This window comes from Cavia porcellus, unplaced genomic scaffold, assembly GCF_034190915.1.
Source record: "Cavia porcellus strain 051 isolate PalLab524CR breed Dunkin Hartley unplaced genomic scaffold, mCavPor4.1 scaffold_1, whole genome shotgun sequence".
NCBI lineage: Eukaryota > Metazoa > Chordata > Mammalia > Rodentia > Caviidae > Cavia > Cavia porcellus.
The window spans coordinates 133,174,326-133,185,531 of NW_026947484.1; the positions used below are offsets into that span (position 1 = coordinate 133,174,326).

The 11,206-nt window shown below is 41.2% G+C and overlaps 1 non-coding gene across 1 annotated transcript; it reads left to right on the forward strand.

Annotated features, from left to right (window-relative positions):
* Nucleotides 1–10,804: 10,804 nt before the first annotated feature.
* Nucleotides 10,805–10,911, forward strand: LOC111754386 (U6 spliceosomal RNA). Its single transcript, XR_002789078.1, has one exon. It is a non-coding gene; the product is annotated as a U6 spliceosomal RNA (small nuclear RNA).
* Nucleotides 10,912–11,206: the final 295 nt, after the last annotated feature.

Here is an 11,206-nt window from a genome sequence, read left to right on the forward strand (position 1 = left end):
TCCCAGCACTCAGGAGGCTGAGGCAGGAGTATCCCCAAGAATTTGAGGCCAGCCTCAGCTACATAGTGAGACCCTGTCTCAAAAAATAAATAAATAAAAGCCCTACCTCTTTGCACCAGGATCTGGCTTTTAAAAAAAGTATTGTAGATATTTTTTGCTACTTTAATGGTTTAAATTTTATTCTTAAATTATTGTTTAAATTTTATTCTTAAACTTAATTGTTTAAATTTTATTCTTAAATTATTCATTATTAGAAATACAATTTATTTTGTATATTGAATTTGTACCCTGCAACCTTGCCAAACTTATTATTTCTAGTAATGTGTTTGTCAGTTCTTCTGAGTTTTCTGCATATATAATCATATCAACTACAAAAAAAAGAAAATTTTACTTTTTCTTTATAACCTTTACTCTTTTTCTTGGCCTTACTTCATTGTTTAAGAATTCTTCCTCCCGCACTCGTCCCACTGGCTAAGAATTCTTGTACTGCGTTGAACAGAAGAGGTAACAATGGACATCCTTCCTTTGTTTTGATTGACAGGAAACTGTTCAAAATTATGAAATATGATGATATTATGAAATATCATGATTATGAAAATCATGAAATATGATGTAACCTACCAGATTTTTAAAGACAACAGTATTATTGTTGTTATTGTTTGAGATGGTCCTGCTGTGTAGTTCAGACTAGCTTTAAACTCATTATGTATTTCACACTGGTGTTGAACTCATGGTAATCCTCATGCCTCAGCCTGAAGGGTATTAGGATTATGGGAGTGCACAATAAAAGATTTTTAAACAAGCAATCATAATTTACCTCATTAATAGAAGTAAAGTGGAAAGACATATGATTGTCAGTAGATATAAAGTATTTCATAAAATTTAATATCTGATCATGATTTGAAAACTCTCAACAAACTTAAAATTGAAGGGAACTGCATTAATTTTATAAAGTTGTCTTGCCAGCTGTGGTCATGTGCACCTGTAAGCTCAGCACTCTAGAGGTTGAAGTAGAAGGATCACCATGAGTTTGAGGCCATTTTGGGTTACACAGTGAATTCAAGGCTGGCCTGAACTATAGAGTGAGACTATCTCAAAAAAGCCCCTGCCATCTTTTATTATGGTAAATTTCAAATATATGCAAAGTGAATATTATAACAAACTCCAAAATACTTATTATCCAACTTCTCATATCATTTGTAGTATAGGGGAGAAAAGATTTCTTTCCTCATTCATTGCTAGGTTTATGACCACTAAAACAAAAGACAGATTGACAAGGGACAAGAATACAAATTTATTTACTATTACTTTTAATAGACCCAGGAGCCTTCAGAAACAAAAACTCAGGCTCAGTGCAGTGGTACACATCTGTATTCCCAGCTACTTGGAAGGCTGAGGCAAGAGGTCACTTGAGCTCAGGAATTTGAGACCATCCTGAGCAACATAATGAGACTCCCCTCGTCTCAAACAACAACAATGAACAAAACAGGACAAAATAAAACAAGAAACAAAAAAGAAAAAAGGAATACCTAAAGAAACAGGAAACTGTATATATGTGGAGAATCGTGCAGAACTGAGTGTGTAGAACAGAGAATAACCTAGTGGTAATAAATTTGAGGCTGAGGGTTAGACTTGGCGATGCTTGTTTGCTAAAATTTTTAGGAACCAGGCATGGTGGCACATACCTGTAATCCCAGAACTCGGGAGGCTAAGGCAGGAGGATCATCATGAGTTTCAAGTTCAGGGCCAGCCTGACCTTGAAAAAAAAAGTAACCATCAAGGCTGTTTTGAGCAGAACAAGTTCCCTTGTCTTAATAATAATTTTATAGTATCTTTTGGTGCTTAAGAAGGAGAAAATCAGGTGTCATTCAAACCCTATGAAATGGCAAAATGCCCCATCTTTGCCCACACCTTCACCCTGGCTTGACCCCTCTTGTTGAACAGCTGTTGTCTGGCTGTCAACCAGTGTACATCAGTGAGTCTACAGGTGATTAACCTGATGTTATGGATTAAAAACTGGTGGTCAACTTAACATCAGCTGACTTAAATCAGCATGGTGCCAAGTGTAGGTGTTCCACCTGAGGGAAGTTGCCAGCATAAAAGGAGATGTGGAGACGCATTAGTGAGGTATTGTGGGTTCTCCTAAGTTTCATTGTTTGGAGCAATGGAGGCGCTTGTCATGGCTAGCTTCCCCATATGACTTTGGCCATTATCATTGGAGGAACCCAGGACCTCACTGGTGAGTAGCTGTGGTTCCCTTTGAGGGAGATCTGGTCCTTACCTTGAGTATTACTTCCTGGCTCCAGAGAGGAAGATGTGGAGAATCTTATCATGCTGGCTTTCTGATATGTACTAGACTGTTCTCATCAGAGGAGCTCAGACATCATTGTCACTGAGGATGGCTGTGGTACTTTTCAGAGGAGCCCTGGACCTTATTTTGAGTGTTGCTTCTTGGCTCCACTGTAGAGCCCTCAACCTACTAGCACAGATCCTTCACCTTGCTAGCATTGATTTTCTGGCTTCTATCGCTGATCTTTGGTCTTCTCACCACAGATCCGTAAAACAGACTAGCATTGTCGTGGGCTCTAAACCTCCAGTTGGGACTTGTGGAAGGCATTGTCATGGGCTCTAGATTTTCAGCTGGACTCATGCAGGACATTGCTGTGGGATCCAGGCCCCCAGCTGGATTTTCTAGGTCTTTAGTGTTGTGGACAGATTTGTTGCACTTCATTGCATTTAGCTCTCAGTGACCATCATAAAATAATATAAATTCTGTGTCCTGTATGTAATTGTTCTCTTTGCAACCCCTGACTACAATACCTGCGCACCTCAACCCTTACACTGGTGATTCTATCATTGCCTATAGTTATGTAATTATATAGGATGGTCCTTTGCAAACCCCATTGGAAATCCCAGGTTTCCTGCAGAGCTCCCTCTGCAGAACGTATAGAGAGAGCTGGATGTGGTGGTGTTCGCCTGTAATCCCAGCACTCTAGAGGTGAGGCAGGAGGATCCCCAGGAGTTCAAGACCAGCCTGCGCTACATAGTGAGACCCTGTTTCAAAAAACAAAACAAAATAAACAGAAAAGAAAAACTGAAAAATATAGAGAAGCAGGAGTTCCAAATCCCTACTTCCAGAATCAGGTGGGAAGAATCACCTTCTTCTTGAATCCTTCTCTGAAAGCCCAAGAATGGGATCTGTTTTGCCCAACTCTTACTCTGGGCATGAGCAGTCACTCCCACCTCAAACCTAGAGGCACTGCATTCACGTGGACTTCAAATGAAACTATTTCAGCAATTTACCTTTCTGTGGTGCCAAAAATGCGCCAACGATCTTGAGCTCTCCTGTCTGGAGACTTTCCCCGGGGTTGGCACTAAGAAATCCATGGTTAACACATTCAGTGCCTGTAACTCCGGGCCAGAGGAGGGGCCAATCCCGCCGCTAGGGGGTACTGCGCACCCAGAGGCCTGAGCAGATCACCCAAAATAAACGCGTGTCTGCCACCTGCTGGGCACCGTCTGTTAAGTATCAGCAACTGGGACAGTTAGGGGATTGGAGATGAAGAGCCAAATGCCAAAGCCTATTTACTAGCGTGTGCACCTTTCTAACAAGAGTGCAAAGATAATGATCACCTTGACTCAGTGGGATCAAGGATATAACGCCGTCCGTCCCCGCGGGTCGCTGGGCACCGTGAGCAACAGGCAGGAGTCCGGGGCCAAAACAGCCTAACCAGTGGAAAGGGAGTCTCCGCCCGGTAGGGACGCGGCCTGGGAGCAGAGGCCGGCCGGGGGCGCTGGGGCTGAACCCCCACTCCCACCCCATCCTTCTGCAGTGGCGTCGCTAGCCAAATGCAGCTGAGAGCAGGGCGCGCTCTCCGACCCCGCCTGCAGCCCAGTGTCCCCCGCCGCGCCCCGCTGTCGCCCCGCCAGGAGCATCAGCCGACACCGCCCGCACAGGGAGCTCGGCCTCTCGGAGACACCGCGGGTCCCCAGGTGTTCTGCAGGCTCGACAGCCCCCAGGGCACGGCCAGACCTTCCACACCCTACCGGGACCCCAGGGTCCTCGGTCCCCGACAGGGTCCGCACAGAGGGAAGAAGAGGGGCACCTGCCCGCTTCTGAGAAACAGAGCAGGGGAGAAGAATCTCTGGAAGGAAGTAACTGTCCAACCTGAGGGGAGAGTGCGGGCGAGAGGAGATCGCAGGGAGGGCAGTGTCCAGAAGGTGGCGTGGAAAAACTGTGCCTCCACTGCTTACATGAGAGGCCTTGATTCTCTAGCTACCGGGTGCTGAAGCTTGGCCTCGGTCTACAGTACCTTGGCACATTTGCATAAACCGAAACACTCTGTCCCATTTCTATAGCAGGCCGCTTGCTACTCTGTTATTTCTTCCAGAGGACTAATCGCTACAACGACAATCAATGTCTCCCTCACGCACCACCATCCTGTACTGGGAATTGAACCTAGGACCTTCTCACTAAGCTACATCCCCGAGCCTTTGGTTTTGTTTTGTTTTTAAAGACAGGCTCTCTCTAAGTTTAAATTGCCCAGAGTGGGCTCGAATATGTGATCCTTCTGCATCAGCTTCCCAGAGTGCTGGGATTTGCCACCGATTTTTAAATGTTCATTTAATTAAAGGCTCCTTCTAGAAAGATCACTGATATGTACCCATTAGCAGCTCGATCTTTTAAAAATCAGCAATTAAAAGCAGGCTTTCATTGTCGCTGGCTGCTCAGAGAGATAGAAACTGCCAGCATTTTGTCATTAAATTTTTACAGTGTAACACTTTACCCACAGAGGCATTGTAATAAAGCATATCAAAGCAATTAGAATTCTCCAGAGTTTAGAATCTCCTGTTTTGAAAACAGCTGTAATATTGCAAAGCAAATAGCTATAGTTTAGAAATAGTAATTTAATTTGAAGATGACTGCTTTCTGTAGGAAAGAACACTTCTCATATGATACATTGGATGAACCAGTTGTTAATAAGGACAACAGGATTAGAAATAATTTCTCCTTTAACTGATGATGCAGTGAGACTTCATAAACACGTGTTTTCATTTATATACAGATCAGTGGAGCCAAACTTTCAGTTGCTTGGATGCCCTTCTCAGGTTATATGATATCTGATGAAACTACTGTATACATTGACTTCTGAAAAGTTGCTTGATGTCACCAGTTATTAGTCAAAACCACAGTGAAATACCACTTCATATCCATTAGAAAAGCTATTACCAGAAAGTCTGAAAATAATAAGCATTGACAGGGGTATAAAGAAATTGGAACATTGCTTGTTCATATATATATATATATATATATATATATATGTATGTATATTAAGGGATACAGCCATGGAAAATGGTATGGTGATACTTCAAAAAAAAGAAATATACAAGTACTGTATGATACAGCAGTTCCACTACTGGGCCCACACCTAAAATAACTGAAAGCAAGGGCCCAAGCAAATCTTTGTATATTAATGTTAATAGCAGTGTGGGGACCCATTCAGAACTCCATTATATGAATGATTTTAAGCTAAAGATAGCAGAAATTCAATAAATATGGGGAGGGGGCGCTTCTTGGAGCTTCCCTTATCTAACTAGAAGCAATTGTTGGAATGAAATTAATCTCTTCTCAAAAGAGAATGAAACCTACCTGAATTATTTTCCATGGGAATTTTATGGACCTGAAGGAGATCATATGACTGACTAATAATTCCAGTGTAAAACTTTAAAAAAAAAATTTTTTTTTGCAGCATTTACTTGAAAAAATAAAGGTGAACAGTGAAAGAGAAACTGGCTCTTCAGAGGAAGCTTGTGCTGAGTAAAAGAAGAAAAAGCAAAATAAAAGAACAGCCAGGAGTGCTCCCTCCAGCAGCAAACATACTAAAGCAAGAGCGCCCTGGGGAAAGCAGAGTGGGCTATGTAAGGAAAGCCAGGCTAACCGCCAGGGTAAAACTTTTTCACATGCTTTTTTTAACCTTTGTAAATTCTCCTTGATAGGTTTCAATACATCATGCTGTCCCAAAACATGGCACTTTTTCATTGTGTATACTTTAAACTGAAGGAATTTGAAAGAGAAGCAGGAAAGTTGGGGGGCTGGGGATGTAGATCTGTAGCGTAGCATTTGCCTGGCAAGTGCAAGGTCCTGAGTTTGATTCCCAGTCTCCCCAAAAAAGAAAAACAGGAATGTTGCTCTGACTTTTCCCTGCCCTTCTCCAAAGCAGATCAAAACACCTAGGAAGGATTTTCTGACCCTCAAGTAAGAGATGCCTTCCCTATAGCTAGAGATAAGGAGTATCCTAACTGAAGACACAGAGACACATTTTAACAGGTCTTGCAAGGTAACCCCCAATTTATTATCCTGAGGTCTTTCCCCTTTTGCCCATCATATTTCCCTGTAGCCATCCTTGCTTCACCAAATGTAAGCATAAAATAGATTTCCCTTTTTCTTTGAAACTTATTTCTTAACAGAGATAACCTTGTCCTATAAAACTTAGATGAAATACATTTGTATGCTTTTTGCTTGCTAATCATTTTATAGACACCTTAGCTATGAATCTAGTCATGCATGAGAAATCTTTCCCCCCTACATACATAAATAATTCTGAGTTCATTTTTCTTTTTATCTCCTGCCTCCTGTCAATTTAATCCATAGGCCTCCGGCACTGAAATAAGGAAGTAAAAAAAAAAAATATTTCCTCCCCTATAGAAGCACAATTCACAGTGTCCAAAAGATAGAAGTAACTCATGTAGCTATCAACAGATGAATAAACACAAGTGGTGTATCTTATACAAGGGACTGTTATTCCACCATAAAATGGAATGAAGTACAATATACTCTACTACATGAACAAACCAAGGAAGCATACAATGTGGGGAAAAGGCTTCAAAAATCATATACTGCATGATTCTATTTATATAAATATCCAAAATACATTAATCCATAGCAACCAAAAGCCTGTTAGTGGTTGCCAAGGGGTGAGCGAGGCAGGGCAATAGAGAGTAACTACTTATGGGGTTTCCTTTTAGAGTGATGAAAATGTCTTAGAACTAGAGAATCTCAGATGTGCTAAATGCCATTGAATTGTGCACTCTAAAATGGTTAATGGTTATTTTATATTATGTGAATTTTACCTCGTAAAAAATCAAATTGTCTATGGCTTAGAGCAAGAGTACTTTTCCTTATTTCTTCCTCTAATCACCGCTATAAACTCTGAGCATTTGATCTAGAGTAATCACAGGAAGAACCTGAGAGGTGGAGAGAAGAAGGTAGATTGACTTGGGCTTCAGTCCCTGAGGAATGACACAGCAACAAGTGCGCTGCATTTCCTTTCTGCCTTATTGTCCCATGCCTGGCATTGGAGACACCAGCCGCCTGGAAATGCCAACAGGCACAGGTTAAAGAAAGGAACAGGGAGGAAGTGTGTCTGCACTCTCCAGCCAAGGGACCAGGAGAGTAGTAGCCTAGCAAGATAAACTCCCAGATAATAACTGTTCTATCAAAGAGAACCTACAGCCTTGCCCACTGCTACCATCAAAGCCTGAGTGAATAGCTTTGACTTCTACTTTCACTAGGATGTCCTGAAGGACCCCTCCTACCTGCTAGGGTGCCCTCCGGAAAGGCCAAGTGGAGAGCTGGGTCTCTTAGCATCACCAGGCAGTGATGAGCTCAGTACCCCTGCTCCCAGGGGCAGTGGAGGCCGATTGGAAAGCTGGATAACCATTCTTCTCACTGAAGATAATCCTGTCCTCCCTTTCTGGGTGAGTGGTGGCCATAAACACTAAGTGAGCAGAAAACCAAATCTTTCACCATTGCCCAGAGGTAAAGAACTATGTGGGGGCAGCGTATGCACCTCCAAACCCCAGCCAGAGTTTTATTAGCAAAGACTCAGCGAAGACTCTGTGCCCAGCCCCAGCTATAACCAGGAACCCTGGTGTCCGCAGAGACTGAGTAGGGAGCATGGACTTGCACTGGTAGTAATGAAGTGGCACCCATGACAGCCATCGCCACCACATCATACCAGGTCTACTGAAGCTTTCAACAACCCAGAGTCTTTTAACATTGTACTCAAATTCTGTTTCAGTCAAAAATCACTCAGACCATCAGCAAAGCTGGCCTGTCCAAGGGAAAAGTCAGACCCTTCTCTGTCTGAGCACCACCCCCCAGACCTCATGGAGCACAAGCAGCATCTGCGTGGTGAGAATAGACTTTCACTGAAATGGACACAATGTGGGTTCTTAGCATACTTTACTAAACATGAATGAACTTGAAACATTAAAAAATCACTCATCTCAGAAACCAAGAAGACTCAACATGAATAAGGTAAGATGAGCAATAAAACCCACACCTAAATAACATAGATGGTAGAATTATCTGATGAAGCCTTTTCTGTTTGTTAATGGTGCAAGGGAATTGAACTCTGGTCTCAGGGCCTGTGCATGCTAAGCACGTGTTCTCCCACTGAACCACATCCCCACCCCTCACAAAGGGTTTTAATGCAGCCATCATGATAGTGTTTCAGTGATTAATTATAAACATACTTGAAGCCATTGAAAACAAGAAATTCACAGCAAATAAATAGAACACACAGTTGGATGTGGTGGCACATGCCTGTAATTCCAGCACTCAGAAAGAGGCAGGAGGATCCCCATGAGTTCAAAGTAAACCTGGGCTACAAAGTGAGTTCAAGACCAGACTGAACTATATAGGAAGACCCTGTCTCAAAAATCTAAAAAAAGAAAAAGTAGAAATAGAAAGCAAAGAACAGTGGGAATTTAGGACCTAAAAATACAATAACCAAAATAAAAGCACAGTGAATGGGCTCAAAAGCAGAAGAGGGAACAGAAGAAAGAATCTGTGAGCTTGAACATTATACAATAGAAATTACTTGATCTACACAACACAGAAAAAAAATGAACATAGTCTTAGGGACCTGTGGTGCTGTAATAAAAGATCCAATAGCTGGACTGGGGATTCAGTTCAGCAGCATAAACACTTGCCTGGCAAGCATGAGGTTGTGAGTTCGATCCCCGGTAAAGGTCCAATAGCTGTGTCACCAAACTCCTTCCTGGAAGGAGCTAGAAAGGACACAGCTGAAAATCTAATTCAAAGAAACAATGGTTGAAATTTTCCTAAAAAACAGACCTATGGATTCAAGAAACAGTGAAATCATTATAATTTTGTCAAACTTGACAGGTAGTTCAGTAGTAGAGAGCTTGATTAGCTTGTATGAGGTCTTAGGTGTGATTCTCAGGAAAAAATTGTTGTGTGCTTTTTTCTGCAATGTAGCCTATGATGATTAATTCAATCATAATGGAATACTTTAATTTTTTATTAGTACATGTTTGCCATATATAAGCATCATGTCCATCAGAGGGAATTTGCACCTGTATATAATATATTTTAATTCTTTTTTCTCCATTCCCACCCTCCCTTTAACTCTCCTTCCCCTCCCCATTTGAAAAAGCTTTATTTCCTTTTTTTCACTTCTGTCCTCTTCTTTAAAAAACCCTTTTTCCCTTCCTTCCCTTCTCCTTCGCCTCTCCCTTGTTCCTCTTCTCATTTTAACAAGTTCTTCCCATTTTCCAATATCTGTCTTCTGTTTTGCTCCTTGTTTACTTTTGGGTGTCTCACACAAAAGCAACAATGTGATATTTAAACTTGTGCATGTAGCTTGTTTCACTGATCTGGAGATTATCCATTTACCTAAAAATGTCTCATTTATCCTTCTTTTTTTTTTTATTGGTACCAGGGATCGAACTCATGACCATGTGCTTGCAAAGCAGGCGCTTATGCTGCTGAGCTAAATCCCCAGCCCTCATTTATCCTTCTTTATGACAGATTAGTACTCCATGGTATATAAATACCACATTTTCTTTATCTGTTCATACATTGGTAGCCTTATGGGCTGTTTCCAAGATTTAACTATTACAAACTGTGCTACTGGAAACATGAGTATGCGTGTATCATTGTGCTATGATGCTTTGTGTGTGTGTGGTTTATTCATATATGTATTTGCTGTTTGTGTTTCATCTGAGAAATATCTATTCATTTCAGAAACCTGTTTTTGGACTGGGTCTTTACATTTGGGGCAGTCTAATTTTCTTGAGTTCTTTATATATTCTAGATGTTAGTCTTTTGTATAAGGAACAAGTAGACATTTTTTCCCTTTCTGTGGGTTGTCTTTTCATTCTGTTGGTGGTTTCTTTCACTGTACAAAAAAGCTTTTTAGCTTGAAGTAATCCTGGTTGTTGATTCTTTTTTGTCTTTTTCATTTTTTATGGGTACCGGGCATCGAACTCATGACTGCCTGCTTGCAAGGCAGGCACTTATGCCACTGAGCTAAATCCCCAGTCCCTGGTTGTTGATTCTTCATAATGTTTTCTGTGCAGTCAAGGTTTTAGTCATAAAGTCTTTGTCTACAGCTATGACTTCAAGAGTTTTATCTATTCTGTTGCACAGCAGATAAAGTCTTTCTGCTTTAATACTTAGATCTTTGATCCATTTCAATTTTAGTTTATTGCATAGTGAGAGATATGGGCCTAGGATTAATCTTTGGCATGTAGAAAACCAGTTTTCCCAGCATCATTTATTAAAGAGGTTATCTCTTTTTTCAGCGAAGGTGTTTGGCCTTTTTGTTAAAGATAATGTAGGAGCCGAGCATGGTAGCTCACGCTTGTGATCCCAGCACTCAGGAGGCTGAGGCAAGAGGATTGTGGCAAGTTCGAGATCAGCCTAAGGCTACAAAGTGAGCCCAAGACCAGCCCAAACTGCATAGCAAGACCCTGTTTCAAAAGGTAAAAAAAAGTGATTGTTTCAACAGCACATATACTAAAATTGGAACGATACAGAGAAGATTAGCATGGCCCCTGTGCAAGGATGACACACAAATTCGTGAAGCATTCCCCATTTAAAAAAAAAAAAAAGTGAAAAAAAAAAGATAAGGTAAGGAGTGTGCTTGGAATTGATTCATGTCTTTTATTCTGTTCCATTTATTCTCATGTCTTTTTTTTTTGTTTATTTTTAGTTTTTTGGGTTTTTTTTTCCTTCTAATACCATTTTTTTTTTTTTAAATCACAGCAGCTTTGTGGCACAATTTCAAATCAGGGATTGTGATGCCCCCTTCCTTGTCCTTGTTGCCCAGAATTGCTTTTACTCCTAGGTCTCTGGTTCCATGTGAATAGGGTTGATTCAACATATGCAAATCAA